We start from the raw sequence: 18,200 nt of genomic DNA, 5'->3' as shown, positions 1-18,200 counted from the left end.
CGGGTTTCTAGGACAGCTTCTCCAAAGCAGACATCCAGCAGTGCACTCCCATACAGTGAAGGCTTTCAGCAAGGTCCTTCCCAGACAGATTTCACCAGCAAGCTACACACAGGGCACCCTCAAAGAGACTACTTCTTTGGAGGCTGGGAAGGAGGGCTACGAAAGGGTGAGACATGGTTGTCCTGAATATACCTCCAGTGTATTTAAAGACGTCGCTTTAATGAGTGCTGAAAGAGTATCTTATGTGTTAAAACATACAAGATTTCTGGTGGGAGTTGTTCACAGCCCAGGACATTATATCCAACAAAACCTGGCATGGGGTTGGAAGGTATCAGAAGATGCTGTGAAGAGGGTATTTTAAAATCTCTGTTGTTAACTAGTCCATATTTGATCATCAATTTGACCATTTAAAATTACATTTTCTGCGTGTGAATCATGAAATGCTTTTTAGGTCAAGCTAATCAGCACAGTTAAAACCACCTTCTTGCTGTTCTACAGGGTCTCGTTAACCCACACAGAAGAGGAAACCTGCCACTTCTCACTGTTTCATTTAATTTCCAATAATAAGCAGCCTATTTTAAGTTATTACTAGGAGAAAAAAAAACAAAACCGAACCAAACAAAACAAAATGAAACATTAGATTTATAATAGTCAATGAGACATTTCTATTTATTTATTTATTGTGATACACAAAACCAGCCTTTTCTCCAGGACTGACCAATACAGGAGGAGTCAGAATACCACCATTTACCATATTTTGGACCTCAACATTCCCTTGTGCCTAAGCTGGGACACACAATAGACAGGCAGTGTGTAATGTTGACTTTTCCTTCATTTTCGGGTGAAATCTGTAGCATGTACTTTCACTGGCAAACCTGGCTTTTAGAAAGGAAAGAGCCTGTGTTTTATGAAGCAGTTGGAGCATTTAAAGGACTAATCTCTGCTAATTATAGCTGTTTAAATGTTGAGTATCTAAATCAAGCTTATCACCTACAGAGAGACAACCGCTGACCTTATAGGCAAAAGACAATCACTTTAAATCAAAAATCCATCCCTTCCTGAGATAGGCAGGAATAATCGCCTTCCCTGAGAGCCTTGTTCTTTCCACTGACTATACAGACAACCTAGCAAGTGGGTCATACCATATCCCTAACTTCCAGAAGGCCAAAGTGGATGAGATGAATCCTACCTTTAGCCAGGAAGTGCCTACCTGGGGTCTGTGCCTGCTTGCCAGATGCTCTGAGAGCTGTCTATTCAAAAGACATTTCCCCACCTATTCACTCGTTTATTGACAACTCACAATTTTGGAGTCATAACTGGGCCCATCAAAAATGGGTATCTGGGACCTCATGTTCACTTCTTATCAACGTCTCATTTTAATATTAAATAAATAAATATGCAAGCTGCTCCTTTTTTTTTCAGCCTGTGTTCACGAAAAGCTCATCTGCAAGTTTGACTTGGGCTGAACGGGTAATTCAAAGCATACACGTCTGCAGCTTCGAAGGGGATTGTTTTGGTTCCATTCATGGGTGAGAAGAGTATCTAAACGCATTCACTGTGGCTGCCTGTAATGCTCTTATGCATATGCATTGCTATAGTTGTGTATTGTTGCATGGACCCTTTGCATTAAGTCTGAATCATCTTGTGCTCACTGTTTAAGTTATTGTAAAAACATTTTCTCATTTGATAATTTTTTCCTGTGTTATCAACTTAAACCTTAATGGCAAGCAAAAAAATTTTCTCTTCCATCGTCTTATAAATGCATAGCAATACATAAACAACAGCATGTTTGAAGTCTGTGATCTTCCATAGTTGTTCAGTATTTTTGCCAAAGCACATGGAGCCACCGACCATCTGGAGCCCAATGAGCTCTCTGGTGCTGAATTCCAGTTTCTCCCCAAGTTTGCTCAAGTCAGGTCATCATTATAAAATCCTGTTAATTTTTCTTTCCTTTTTCTTCTTAATTATAGATTAACACATTCTTGGAGCTAAAATAAATAGTAGTGTCCCAAACTGAAGTTCTCTTCCCTATTGCTCCTGTATGTTCCCACAGTTGTGATACAAAAGACAGGTATGACAGACATACAGGAACAAGTGGTTCTTCTCCATGGTCTTGTGGAAGTTCCTCTGAGGAAAGTTCATAATTAGCACAGGAGGGTAAATGGTGGGAGGCAGAGCAGAGCTGGACAGTCGGGAGGTCTCCAGAATCACCCCTCTTTATGCCTAAGTGGTAACTGTGCTGTTTGTCTTTCTGAGTTCTGATTAAGGAAGTTCCTGGAGTAGGTGCATCCCAGTTCCAAAGGCAGCTGGGCTGCTTTGATCTCTTCTGAAAGGCATGAGAAATTTATGGGGAGTCAGGAGCATGGACTGTTTCTCTATACTGAGGGCAAATCCCTGCACTCTCGGCATCTTCTTTAGCAAAAGGATACTGCCGACTGGTGTGCATGCCTGGATCAAGGCCCAGCCTCAGACAGCAGTTTAGCATAAAGTATTTTAACCTTGATCAAGAAGCAGCAGTTAGACCAGGAGAAGACTTCTGAGGTAATCTAGCTCCTTCCTGCTGCTGACGTACAGCTGCTCTCTGTGAGGAGCCATCCAGACACACGTTCAGTGTCTGGCTGAACAGAAAACCCCAGGGAATGCTTACACAGACTTTGAATGCTGAACTTTGTCCAGAGGAGCCTCTTTTCAAGTAGGTGAAAATTAATGGAGATTAAAATGTCATACAGGAGTGGAAATGCTTCCTGGGTCTGTCACCGTCGTACAGTGAGGCCCTGAACAAGCTTGTCTGTCCCCATGTGTTTGGAAAGATGAGTGGCGGTACAAGAGGCGAGGGTGACCTCAGAGTGAAGCCAGAAAAAGGTAAGTGTTTAATATTCTTGCAGTCTCTTTAGCAAAATATCTTTTCCCGAGACTGTTCTAAAGTGAACTGAGAATAGCATGCTTAATAAAAAGAATGTTATTTTATGAAAAATATTTCTGTGATTGGTTTGTCCACGGGGTTTTTTTCCAGTTTGTTTTTCTGTCAAAAATCTTGGCTGGGTTGGAGACAAGGTGGCTGCCTTTGCCTCATCCTGACTGCCCTCAGCCCTCTTTGAGTTGGGAGACCCCTGGAAGCACAGCAGAGCCTGGGGCGAGGCACTGTGACCCTTACAGAATGAACTCTGGGGCTGGCACAGGCTTACATGTTATTATAGGATTCAGATCATTGTAAATATTGTTATTAGAAAATTCAGGAATTATTTTTACAAGCATGCTTCACATGGCTATGTGATGGGAAAAGATTTGGGCCTCTGGAGAGCAAGTTGAAAAGACAAGTAGGTCTTCATGTGCCAAACTTTCATGCCCCTTAGGAATGAAAACGGGTTAAGTCTAATGTGTGAGGGTTAAATAAACTGGGTTTACCCTTCTGCAAAGGCTAGCTCAAGGTTCATGCATAAGTCATACTTACACTCTATTTTAAGGTTTTAGTTGAGACTTAAATGACTTCCCAGCTTTAAGCTGAATTTTCCCCTTAGAGAAGCAATCTATATGCAAAGAGTAAATCAGAGAAACATTAATTTCTTTGGTACACAGCTTCAGCAAGAAACAGGGGGTTTCATGCTTTATGACTTGAACCACCTAGAAAGCAATGAAAAAAGCTCAGTGTATCATTGAGATGCTGTCTCTGCTTCTAAGGATGAAGGTAACGCTCTGTGACACTAATGTATCCTTGCACCATCTGCTTTTTCAGTCAATAACACTCAAAGCTGTTCCTTTCCGAATTCATTCATTTTAAATGTTTAAATTTTCTGTGGAAAGTATATAGATCACGTAATTCTTTCTATATGTGTTTTCATTTATATTGTATTTATATATTTTAAAATTAAAGAGGCCAAAACTGTATATTAACAAGAGAGAACTTAGTTGTGCAAAGGTCTTAAGGTAAACTTTTCTGTTTTATAAGCTATTACAGATACAGAGAGATACAAAACCTTGGCGGGGGGAGTTTATATTACTCAGTAAGTTTTTCTGTAGCATTTAAAAGAGATCCAAAAGAGGGAAATCAAGTGCTCAATGTTTCTTTTCCAATACATTTCATAATGAAGTAAAAACTCAGGATGAGCTGACAAACATAATCAAGAGTTTCATGATTTTTTAGGTCTGAGAAGTTGACATGTAAACTGTAACCTAGCACTGAATAGAGCTATTCAAACACACAACTGTGGGCGTCAGCTCAAATCACATCCAAAGTCATCTGGGGAAAGAGGAGGAGCACTGAAGAGTTATTCAAGGAGATGTTAACTTCTCAGTTGCAAAACTTGAACGCCCTCATATTGAATGTTACCTGCCAATTCTTCTTTGAAACTAAAACATCCACTAAGTCCTTATTTATGTAGTAATATAACCTGTAGTACTAGGGGCCAGACACAGTAATGTTTTCTTTGTCTGCCCCTGCCTGAAGACAGGTGTGGTCTTTTCTCACAAATCTGAATCTATTTCCTTATCAAAGCTTTTGTCACCATCAGTTTATGTTACTGGAAGTTCCTCCATTTGCCGATACAAACACAGAAACCAGTAAGGCTATGGAAGAATTTGGAAGTCCTCCACAAGGGCAATTTTATGCTGGCAGACTATTAAGATATATATATTGTGAAAATTAACTTTTGTAGATGCTCCCAATATTTTGATCAAGCATGTATTTATTAACCTATATTATTAATATTAATTATTTATGCGTAAAGCTAACTGTGCCAAAGCAACAGTGAGCCTAAGGAAGTCTTCTGTGCGCAAATTTTAACGTATCACAGGAAATGCATTTGTGTGGAAAAAATTGAAAGAGACACCAGAGGAGCTACTGTGTAATGTGAACAGACAGAGCAAAAGGGCTACATGACAATCCAGGGAGAGAAAGAGAACTGTCAGATAAAATATAAAGGTGGAGCAATCACAGCGCTCCGGGCTGTGTTTAACTCCGTTGCTGCCACGCCAGGGCAAGTTCCAAGGCTTAGCATAAAGTTCACATTCACCTTCCTGCAGGTACCAAATTGCTACAACCTAGGTAATTATTACTAGAGGCAGGGCTCCTCACCAGACTTTTCTAACATATGCAATATAGTCATACACAAGCAAAGGATTAGAGCAGAGAAAGGGCAGGGAAAACTCAAGGATATGTATTTTGCCTGGGTATCAACCAGTTTTTTCAGAAGACAGATTAAGAACTCATTGGAAAAGAATGTTAGAAATTGCTCTCTCTTTCTGTGTTGGCCAGTGCTCACAAGCTGTATTCAAAGGTCTTGTTGAGATGCACCCATGCAGAGAGCAAGCTAGTAAAAAATATATCCTTTCTTGTTCTAATGTGTAGCTGATACCCTGGCAGATCTTTCCCAACTATGATGTGAACTGGCAAGTGGGTTGCCAAGGGTGAGATGAAAGACTCTGACAGAGACTCCAGAGTATGATAATAGTATTCCAATCCCAGCCATGCTTATGCTGTTATTTATTATTTGTTACATGCCTGGGGTATGCCTGACACATTGCAAGACAAAAGGAAAGATACTTCTCTCATGCCTTAATGCATTTTGCTGTGAAACATGCAGCTGTGCCTTTTGTGAAAGCAGGGAGGCAACCTTCTTTATTTCAGTGAGGCATAAACCCTTCAGAAGCAAGAAATAATACCTAGAATTCTAATAACTCAAGCAATGCTACCTGCAACTTCTGTCAGTTACTTAAAGAACTGAATAAATTATTTCCATGGGACCATTTTTCATTGAAAGCTGGGGGGGGGTTATTGATTTTTTTATATTTTTTTTTCCCCCACCAGAAAGACCACTTTCACACAAGGACCATCAGTGAGTGCTCCTCTCAAGTTTACCCTCACACCTCTGGAAACACCTTTGTATGCCATTTCTGACCTACAGAGACACAACTAATGTCTGAAGATGCATTGTATAACTCTCTTCTCTCTGACATGTCCTAACAATACAGAACCTGTAAAATCCTGATTTTCTGATTTTTAGCAGGGCCTCCCTTGAAGGAAACTGGGAGTTCTACTTATTAAGTAGAATTCTTAATAATTAACAAAGGTGGACCAGATGGATCAAATTCTAAAATAAGGCCATTTTATGACTCTAATTCTGCTAACGATACCTAGAAAGGGAACACTTCATGTCTTCAAGGATCTGCATGCCTTGAATTACAGGACTTTATAGTCCTCTTCTTTATCGTCCTTCTGGAATGACAAAGATTATGCCTCAAAAGCTGAAATTTTTCAATGTATTTGCTATTAGACCTTTGAACTAATGCAGAAATAGGCCTCTGGTAAATCACACCTTCCCCAAGTGATTTGCATTCTCACTGGAATTGTTCCCAAGGGCTGAAAAAAACACGCACGTGACACACTCATTCTCTATCAGATCAGAAATGGACAAATCAAGTTCAGTCTTTGAATTTTTATAGAACTTAGATGGGGGGTAGCATGTATAACCTAGTCCATTTAAATCCTATTATAAAGAGATGTATTTATAACTTTGTGTATGAATAGATTATTTATATCTTTTTATTCCCAGAAATTGGGTAATCATATGAATCTAAATGGACAACTGCTACATGCATAATATAAATTGGCTAAAGTCAAGGTCAAGGGTGATAAGGGACATATTCTAATAGAATAATTTTGTTCTTTTCCACCTCCTTGACTTTTTTTTCCCCCCAGTTTCAGGATGGAAAAACCTGATCCTTTAGCTTCACCAGATGGACTGAGAAGATTGTCATAGTTTCCATAGGGAGTGAAGATTTCTCTAAGGCAGTCTGGATGTTAACGCAATGAAAACAGTTTTCCATCATGCTGACCAAAGCTTTAGGTAAGTGTTGCCCAATTCAGAGCTGAGATTTCATAAGGTTTGTGGTCAAGTCAGTGGTTCTTTATTTCTGCCTGGAGATGGTCACTTGCTTACATGGTTTAAGTTAATGGCAATGATATGAAAGATTTTTTTTTAAGTTTACATATTAATCATAACACAGTGATAAAAGTGTTAAATTATTTTTTAGAATAGGTGCAGATAAATCTGCCTCCCTTGCAGGACTTTACCTCAGCATTAGAAGACAGACAGAAAGAAACAAAGAGCTAGGTTAGTGGAGGGCTGTCACACATGATGGCCAGGCAGCTGGTGCATGGGATATGAGAAGTAGGCTTGTTTAGACTGCAGGAGAAAAGGCATAGCAGAAAAAACCCAGTAGCCTTCCAATAGCTAGGATGTTACCAAGACATAGACAGGCTCTTTACAGTAAGAAAATGAGAGGCAATGGCTACAAACTTAAATGGGAGATTCTGAATAGATATTAGGTAAAAAAAGTTCTTTATGAGGATAATTAATCATTGGACCACAGTTGAGGGAGCCTCTGGAGTCTCCATCCTTGGAAGATTTCAAGATACCATGGAACAAAGCCCTGGGAAACTTGGTCTGAATTCAATGCTGACCCTAATTCGAGCAGCACGTTGCAACAGCTACCTTGTGAAGGTGCTTCCAACCTGAATTATCCTAAAATTCTGTGAGGTTATAAACCATTCAGAGGCCCCCTTCCTCTCTTTAAAATTTACACAACACCTGTTTATCATTGCAACAATAGGACAAAAAAATCTAGCAACTTTTATTCACAAATCTAATTTGAGTTTAATAAAATACAATGTTAATGACATACGGAAATATTTTAATGGTGACTTAATTTTACTCAACTCTGTGCAACTAGACATCTTTTTTTTCCTACTGCATTTGTACTGTGTCTTGCACAACAGAATCTGGACACATGCTGGTGGCTTTTACATAAACCAGCACAAGTAATGTCATAGTATTTCATGGCAAGTTTTACCTGTGAACATGAGGTTTGCCTACAGTTTTGTTTGAACAGTAGATTTGTGAACAGGCACAGATAAATATGAAAAGAAGCAAAGAGAAAACACAAAAGAGTCCAAAATAAAATAGAAAATGTTCATATAGCATGACTTTCAAGAAAACTGAGGAGAAAGAACCTTTGGTGTTGTCAGAAAGCACCTTGGAATTTAAAGGGGAGAATACCAAATTTTGCCTTGTGTCATTTAATTACTATCCTGCTCCAGAAAACTTGACTCTCTGACTGTTCCTAATAAATAAACATGACAGCACCAACGGCGCAATGTGACCAATGTTTCCTAACCAAATTTATATGAAAGTGCCACATAAAGACTAACTGGGTCATGAGGAAAATTTGTTAAAAAAATACTAATTTCTAGTTTTGCAGAACTTTTAATGCTGACTATTTTTTTGTAAAGACAATTATAAATTTATTCCTCAGCATCTTACTTGGAGGCAGGCAGATCAATGTTACATATTTATAGCAAAGCCACAACTGAGAATATCGTTATATTTCCCAATCCTGTTATAACACGCTAATAGTTGGGATCTTTCAAAGAAAACTTAATTAAATAGTTCCCTAGATGTGCTAAGTTAAGCACTGAAACAACTAGCGTGACATAAACCTTTTAACAACCTTTATAAATGCATTTTTCCCCTAGATTTTCATGCACCTGTGTCTTGCTTGTACTCAGAATCATCCAATTAAGCTCCAGGAAATGCAGAGCAGAGCCATGCATTCTGGGTTCGGAACGTACAGATGGCTGAACTTAGAGATTTGATGAGGATTGAGTGGCAGTTTGCTTATTATCCCAGGTTTCAGCTGTGGTGGGCAGGTAAATGCTAGCGGGAAAAAAAGGATGGGAGCTTCAGGGTGCTCATGCACAACAAAACTCAGGTCAAGCAATACACTCATGCACCTTTAACACACAAATTCTATTCAATCGTTTTATTATTGCAGTGGTTGATATTACTTAATTATGTCTTGATAATATTTCATCCTTGGCATACATGGCACTTCGTCCACAACTTAATGCAACCCCTCTTATGTATTTGGAGAACAGACAGAGCTTGATCAAAGTGGGGGCTGTGTTACCACAGGGCAGGGGCCAGGGAGGAGATGCTGTGTGGAATAGTGTCCTCTGCTGCATGCATCGGGATAATGCACTGGCACTGGGCTACCCTCGGAAGAAGAGGTTGGAGCTGAAAAGCTCCTTCCCTTTAAATGAAGATAGTAAGCTGCAGCTTTTCTGCTCAGGTTTGGTTGCTGGGTGCTATCCAGGACTTCTGCTTCATCAGGAGTGAAATGTTAAACTTTTTCCTCTTGGAAGGAATTAATTGTGAAAGGTTTTTCTTGCAAATTCTGTTGTATTGTCCTGCAGCTCCTCACTTGTGATGTGCTCAATAATAGCAAAACCAGATTTAAAGGTAACATTTTACCTGTTACTGGGAAAACGATTCATCTTAAGAAGTAAAAAGGTTGACAAAACCTTGTGCCTTGACAGCAGCTTGGTCCATTACAGAAGTATGTGACAGTTATTGATATTGTTGCTCCATAGAGATGGAAACAGTTAATACACAGCGGATAGTGTTCTTTGATGGAAACACTACTGTATTCATTTCACTCTTTAAAACACCTGAACAGTATCAAGAAGCTAAACTCTGTCTTCAGGTAATCCATTGGGTATCCAAGGAGGCTGGTAGCCCTAATTTTCTGATTAATAACTTGACTTAGTTTCATTGACCACAGTACGGCTACACAATCCATGACAGCAGAGGATAAGACCCATTGCAATTAATTAGTCAGATGTTAATGAAAGCAGTGTTTCAATACTGTTGGCCACTGGCCATGATAAATAGAAATTGATATATAATACAGCACTTTATGATATAACTCAACCAAAGGGCATTTCTCCTGTCCTATAATGTTCAGTTTCCTTCCCAGATAAACAGACCTGTAGGGATGAACAGTCATGTGATGGTTTAGTGATGCACAATAAAATGAGAGTTACTTTTTGAATGTTACTCTAAATTAAATGTAATGTTCTTTTGCCTTTTGTACCTTTCAGAGTGCTGTAGGAATGATGAGTAGGCATTCATGATCCCTTTCCACAAACTGGAACAAAGAGGGATAGTTGTTGACATAATCTTAAATTAGAGAAGTGTCGTCTCTGTCAAACTCTCTGCAGTTTGCCTAGGTCTCTTCCTACTCTGGATAAATTCATAGCTTTAAGAAGATAGGTTTGAGTGCATGACATAAATTTTAGAAATTAATCTAGGTTTGCTTTTTAAAAAAGTAGGGTATTGATAGTCCACTACAGACGTTGGCATGAAACAGCTGACAAGCACTTTGACCTTACGCAGTTATAATACGCCATGTCTTCTTGTTGTATCCTTCTAGATTTTCTCCAGTTACGCTGATGTTATGTTAGAGCATTCCTCTGTTGTAAGAAAATAATTTGGCTGATATGACAGAATTTATTTTCTGAGTTCGGTTAGTCACTGTCTGGACCACTTTCTTGACAACCATAAGAATGGAGTATTCTTCTCTTCAACTTGCCTGCTACTATTTCCCTTGCACAAAGCAAATTATAATTAAGTTATACTTAGAGGAATGGATTTATAGGTGGAATTCCCCAGTGCCTAATAGATAACCGAAGCCATATGAGTCCATAGATCTGAGAAAAAATACTCTGGGAAGTATATGTTATGAATATGCAATATGATGACTCAATGATTTAGTGTGGATAGAGGCAGACCACGTGCCACAAATGCTTGTGATCACAGTCATGTTATTTAATAGCCTTCATACTGCTCTTAAAAGACTGAGGCAAAAAGCGAATTTCATCTCCAGTTCTTTAGAGATTTTGATGCAACAAAATTGAGTGGAATGCATTCCCTGTGACACATCATTCCTGCTCTGTAATAGTAAACTATTACATTGGAAAAACTTTTAGAAAAACACATTTTGAAAAAGAACTGTTCCGGTCAGCTTTTCTGTACAGGCAAACCCATCTGATGAGAACATTGCCTTAAAGTAACATTCAGACTTAGATAGGAAGCCATTTCCTTGCTGCTGATCAGGCAACATTTTGCATAAAAACTTGTGTATACCTTTTTATGGCAGGTGAATTTGAAGGAGAACCTTTTAAAAAATAAGAATTTTACTATTAATCCTTTCATTTTCTGGCCAAAACTGAATGCAGTGGATATAAGCTTTGATAGTAACACTCAAAAGAACAAGAGAGAAATACTAGTCTACACGTGTATTAAGGTTTGTGTGACAATTTGTCACTAGATGAATTATAGTTTTGTAAAGAATAAAATACATTTTTCATAACCTGCAAGATGCTTGGAGATTTTTAGCAGAAAATTTATCACTATATCATGTAGCAGCCGATACAAGAGAGCACAGCCTGTCAAATGAAGCAAGACAGGGCTCCATTATGTCAGACATCTAAAGTCTCTGCTCTATCTGACATAGTGAAGAAAATGGTTGGACTTTTCTGATTGACCTTTTTCTCACTGAAGTTGTAAGACTTTTTTTATTTATAAAAGGAATATCTGATTAAATTCATGGAAAGCAACCAACCTATTATTTAATAATCCACATGAGTGGATAATATTATTGATGGATAATATGCAATTTGTTGGAATATAGCAAGGAAACTCATGCATGTTTTTCCACTTATATATACAATTCACTGAGTAAATTAGTTTTCTTTATTTTTCTTGCTATTTTCCTGTTAGAAGAACAAATAGAAATTAAAAGACATAACATGAGGTATAGGTATTTTCTGTAGAGTTAGATTTCTGTTTTCTAGATGTTGAAAAACTGATGTAATTATGTAAAACTGATAACAAATACGTTGGGAGATGACTATGAAACAAGATGGCATACTGATGGATTCAGAACAGCTTCTTCAAAACAGAAATATGATAAATAGTGTCTCCAAAACCTAACTATAGAATACCTTAGAGATTTCTGAAATCAGTTCGCAAATAAAGAAAAATTCATCTATCTCACCATTTTTGTAAGAAGAAAGAGTTTATAGCATACTCCCATTAGATTCTGTAGGGAATCTTGGACATAACAAGTCTTAGGAAAACTTTTGTTTTTCAAATCAATACAAAACTAGTTTCCTTATCTCTGTTTTGGGGCTGCAAGATCATGTTAGTGCTAATTTTTGTTGAACATTTGTTCAAAAGGTGTTTATGCTATTGCTTTCTGTATCTTACACTATTGTTCTCTGCTTAGTAGCTCTTTTGTTATTTCTATTAAAATAGAAACAAAAAAAGTTACTTTAATACAATCGCATAATTCTACCTTGTCTTTGCCATTTCTATGCTGTACCAAGTTTCACTGGACCATAAATTTGCAACCTCATTTGTCTATTTGGTTTTCAAGATGCTAAAGCATCTCTAAGTCACTTTTCATGGCACATTTTTCCCTTATTTGCAGTAGCAGTTTTTATGCCTATTGTGGCATAAGCTCTGGCAGTGACATACAGCTTTATAAGGGCATCCAGTCCCTACCAACTTGCAAAGTCTGATGAATATTTTCATATTGACTTGGTAAGAGAGTCACAACCTTTGTGAATTGCCTGAGGGCACAAAGCAATTCAAACCAAGAGTCTTTTAGATAACTCATCTTTCCAGACTCCTGTGCCGTTTGCTACTTAACAAGGTTCTTTTTGCAATCACAGTAAAATGCTGATTTCTAAAAGTGGGGAAGAATCATTGCATATGCTGTGTCCTTATAGTCTTACTGGAGCATACGCTATTGACCAATAGCAGAGGCAGGATAACTAACTGAACTAACTGGATCTCTGGTTTGACCCAGCACATCAATTTTCATATTTAGGTAAAAGAGCTTACATTCCTCCTCAGGTAGATAGAGGTAAAATATTACTTGATTAACATGCATTTATTTGATATATGGAGGACTTGCTTTTCACCCAGTTCTGAAGACAGCCGGCAAGACCTTGTTGAGCTGTGTGAACCACCACCTCAGACATCCCTAACAAATGTCTGTGTGAAAAGCAGGGCAGAAGACGAAGGGAGGGTAAGGGAGGAGGTCAGTAATACTTTTTGGAACTTGCAAGAGCAAGCTACAAAAGCTCTCTCAGTGCCAGTCCTGCATGTCTTCTGTCATACTCTGGAGCAACACAAGTGTAATGTAGATTAGACTGGCAATGTGGAAACAATTCAGCCAGTGATGCAAAAGGAACAGAAAACAATTCTCCTCTTTCTGATCATCTTCTGTCAAGCTAGAGAGAGTAAAAAGCAAATTATCTCTACTTCCATTATTAAAATATGGTTCCCAATATTCAAAGGGAAGTAATCTATGGAATAAGAAGGCACTGTTAAGACATACGCTGTGCAGGGTGGCACAATGCCTTATGTAAGCCTAATAGAAATGCAGCATGGCAAAGGTTTTGTTGAAAACCAAGAAAATTTTAATGCAGACTTTTTTTCAGCTGTTCTTTTCACACACTGCCTGTTGCAACTGTGTGCTACACCACCACAAAATTACTGTTATTAATACTATAGGCCTATTTTACATGCAGAAGTAGACTCAGCAGGATGGATCATTATTAAATTGTAGAAAACATTAAAATAAACTCTGGGAATTGAGGGCACTAATCTGGATAAACAGTTTTTAAACCATGAGGCAAGGTTAAAGATAATGTAACATTGGAAAGTAGGGTACCTAAATTGGACTTGGGAGAAGAAAGTGACTTGCCCTTTAGTTCATTAAAAAAAAAAACAAAACAAACTATGATAAAACAGTCAGTCACTGAGCCTGTTATCGAAATATTGTCACAAGCTGCTTTTCCGCTCTTTTTTTTTCATGCTGATTGAGCCCCAAACAAAAAACGTGTAATCAAAAATTTGATACCAGTCCAGTTTTATTTTGGCTTTCTGATTCTTGCAGGGAAGTAGGTGAGAGAACATCCCGTTTTCCTATCATCTGACTGCAAATCTTTAAGACAAGGAGGTATATATTTGCAGTGCCATCAAACTGATAGTATGATACACACCCCAGTATGTACTTACAGCCAGTGTTGCTGGTGGACCTGGCATTCTGACCTGTTGACCATCTTCCCTTACCCTGATGTAATGTGACTCATATGGAAGAGGCAAGATGCACAGCATTCTTCCTCTGGGCTCCCAACAGCTTCTGTTCCCAGATAGCCAGGATTCAGGCACAGCTTGACCTCACACAGCCTCATAGGTGGCCTCTGGCAACAATAAGATGTGTTGTGCCACGTCATGAGAACACTCTGGTTGCTCCAGAGCAACTGACCACTCACATTTAAAGTGTTCATAGTCACTAGAGTCATGATCGTTTCTTATCAGACTTGGTAAACCCCGTGTGTGGGCAAAGAGATTATACCAATGTCATCATCTGAGTGAACAAATATGGAATTCCACTGAACTGAGAAATAGGCTCTGTATTTTTATTGGAATAAAGGATGATGGACATCAAAGCAGAGGCATCTAAGAGGCAGATACACGTCAAAGCAGAAGCCTCTAATAAAAGAGAATAGCACACTATGCTCATGTTCATGGTAGTTCTTTCTTTGTGAAGGACCCACACTATTATTCTCAGGGTTAGAACGTGCTTTCCCAACCAGAACTTACAGGGAATTTCTCTCCTTCAATGCCACTGCCCATTTTTATTTTATGATTACTCAAAACACATGATTAGGCCCTAGGCAGAAGGAGGGAAGGGAGCAAAGAGAGAGACTGAATACTGGTCAGATCAGGAAACATGCAGAGCAAGTTTGTTGAGTGAACATTTATTTCACACCAGTCTTGCTGATGTTGACCAGGAGCAATGACACAGCCTCTGTCCCAGGACAGCCAGTGCCTGTTCCCCTAGCTGCAGCTGGAGGGTTGACTCGCAAGGAGCTTTGTTAGCAGGATGGCACTAAGGGCAGGTATTAGAAATTCTGTCAGGTTACAAATACTGCTTTCTCAGATAATGAGAAAAATACTGGTGAGAGATCTTCACAGATACTTCTTACCTATATCCTCACCTTCTCCCCTCCTTCAACTACAGAAGCAAGGTTCATTTCTCCTTAATGAATTGCATAGTGGGTTTTGAAATCTGCAGGTGGAAGGCACAGTGGTGTTATTATTACTTACTGTTATAAAAGACAACACAAGGATTGCCCATCAATGAATCTGTCTCTCAGAGTTAGGTTTGAAATTTGCAGTCCTCGGCTATGTGGGTAGGTTAAAGGAATAACTTATGTTATTTATAATGTACAAAGCAATAAATGGCTACCAAGGATGATTAATAGCCAAAGTGAGGCTCAGACATTTCATCGATCTCAAAAGCCATTTATTGCAAGTATATGAAAGCAATAGAGATTATTGCTATTATACAACAAACCATAAAATCAGAAAGGAGAAAAATGCATCTTTTTCTTTTTGCAGGTGCTGAGAGAGTGTTCTGCACTTTCTCTCTGTGCTGGATATTCCATTGGAAACACGCGCTGGAGGCACAAGTGGGATCAATAACATCACAGACGCAGCTTTAAATACCGATTAAATGATCAAGGACAGAAACTGTTTGAAAATAAGCTGAAAATTGTTTACAGAAGCAGCTGGTGCAGAACAGAAGTGACCAGACTAGACAATGAGGGGTTTGTGTGCAGATATGTTTGAATTTTTCTGGCTGAAATTCTGTGCTTGTTATATAACCTCTCTTGATTAATTGAGCCCCAGTGCCAGGTTGTCGGCTGCAGCTGAGGTACACCTGGCACAGCCAAGGGGAACTGGCACACCAGACTGCTGCTAGCCTTTACTTTGTTCTGCCCCAAGCCTAGGACAGAACAAGCTGTCTGAATACTTGATGTGCTGGATGTTCCTGTCTTGGCTCTGTAGCACCTGAAGGCTCTCTCCTTCGTACCAAGCAAAATGTCCTGTCGTTTGGCTTTGTACTGGTCAGAGCAGTCCCAAGGAGTTTCTGGCACTTCAGGAGGAGATTCCCGGAGGCCAAGACCTCTGGTCATGCCCAGGCAGCCTTTTGCACAAGGCAGGAATAAAAGCTATTCCACTGGTCCTATGCTACCCTGATAACAACTTATGTCTGGGGAATTCAGAAGGCACCAAGTGCATTAGAACAACTGGAAGCTGTTACATTGAATATGTAAAGGAATCTGGTCTTGTATTTTTAGATCCCAAGAAGACGCTTTATGGGGGTATTCAGAGAGAAGTCAAGATAGGAAGAGTTTCCCCCTTATTCCATGCAGTAGTAAGGAATGGCCAGGATCAAGAGAATCTAATTAGAGAAGCTTGTGTGCAAGTAATTTTTCTTTGTTTGTTTTAACTGTTTTTCCTGGCTGTGCTCCTACAAATAAGTGTTTTATTTCAACAAGCTGAATTGAAATAATTTACCTATTTTTGTGAGGCAGACTAAAATTGGGATATATTGCCTCTGAGATACAAGTAGCTGACTCTTCCCTGCCTCTTGAACAGAGACCAAAACTTTCATGAAATCAGCATAATCCTGTGCAATACTGGATGGAGGCATTGGCATTACCTAGTACTCTTTCTGCTCCTCCATGTGTGCTATGAGAGTTTCTTTATGGGACATTTGTGTATCTAACTGCTTGCTACATGCAATTTCCTCTTTTTCTTTTCCTCAGTATAAATCAACTGTCTTTACTAAGAATAAAAATCTAATAACAAGTTATAGATCCAGATGAATCAATATCTCTAACAGTTTGGAAGAGAGTTTTGCCCTGTTGATTCGTTTGGATTATCAAATTCCAGAGACATATAATGCAGTTCATGGATTTTTATGGTGCCCAAGATGGCTTTGGCTTCATCCAGGAGGTAACTGACGATGCCTAATTAATGACAAATGTTTCAAACACATACTTGCTCTAACTACTATAGACTTTGAGCTGAACTCCGCAATTTATCTTTTTTCCTGGCTCATTAAACACTATTTTGGGCTCCACTAACATATAGCTAATGATCATGTCTTTAGGAGTCTTTGCAAATCAGTCACCTCTGCCACTGAATTAGTTCTACAAAAGACAGGGAAATCTAAAAATCTACAGTCCTGTAAACCAGACTGCAGCTCAGTTCTTCAGGGCCTGTGTCATGTAAAGGCTGAGGGGCTATTTTCTCCCATCTGATAAGCATTTTTGGTAAGAGTTTCTCTCCTCCTGCTAACCTGCATGTGCAATGTACAAGATTCGGTCTCAACTATTTTTTCTGTTTGCTTTTATAAATTTTATGGCTAGATTCTGGGTATTGGCTGCTTCTCCTCAGAGGAGCATTTCCAGTATAAAAGAGTCCCCAGTGACACAATACATAGATATTACTAATGCATCCATCAGCAAATTATCTAGGCAGCAATTACAATGTTGAGACTCGGGTAGTGCACATAACTGATTTTTTTCAGTGCAGTAGCTGAACTGAGAAGTTAGAAAAGAGTCTTGATTTAGGGTGAGTGGAAATAGAATTGCTGGGTTTTTTTCTCAGAATGCAAAAAGGACACTCAGCTGTGTGTGGCACCAGTGTTCAAACTCAATCACCTGTGTGTGGCACCAGGGTTCAAACTCAAAGCCTGCCTGCATAAAGGACTACTTCCACGTGCCAGCAGTGCACCTTACTTACAGCATCTTCAAGCTACCACAGCAGGGGTATGTGCCTTTACCTCTATGGTTGTGACTGTCATGTGAAAAATAAAAACCTCTCTGGAACTGTTTTGGAAATTAAATCTGCATTTTTAATAGCTTCAGTATAGCTCCCACTGTGTTTTTCAACAAACATTTTCTGATACTCTGTATGAGATATGCCTCAGTTTTTATGTAAAAAAGCTCACTCTTCACCTCTTGTGAGGTCAAGTGACTTTAGTGGATGATCTGTACCTTTGAAAGTTCTTTCAACTATCTTTGTTACTGATTGAAGGGCTTGGCAGAAAGATTGAGTTCAGCATTGTGATCTGAAATTGATTGTGATCAGACTCGTTCTAATCAGCTCTGGCACAAAGTAACATAACATAGGGCCCTCTGCCAAGAACAGCCTGATCTCAGCTCCTGAGAGTTTCACAGAGGAGTACTGCAGCCCTTGGGCTTCCACGGAGAGCAGTGGTTTTCCTAGGGTAAGAATGGAGAACAGGCTGCTGAACTAGCAATGTTTTTATTTTGGAGGGCCTGTAAGGAATATGGAGAACGGCACATGGTATGCTCCCAGGAGATTTGGGTTGGTTTATCTTGTGCAGGTGGAATTTCTGAATCCCTTTCCAATTCAATGTCAGGAAGAAAGAACTGCAGTGACCCAAGCATGAAACACAGTAGCTAA

The sequence above is a fragment of the Falco punctatus genome (assembly GCF_963210335.1).
Source record: "Falco punctatus genome assembly, chromosome: 9".
NCBI classification, from domain to species: Eukaryota; Metazoa; Chordata; class Aves; order Falconiformes; family Falconidae; genus Falco; species Falco punctatus.
This window is presented reverse-complemented; position numbering follows the sequence as displayed.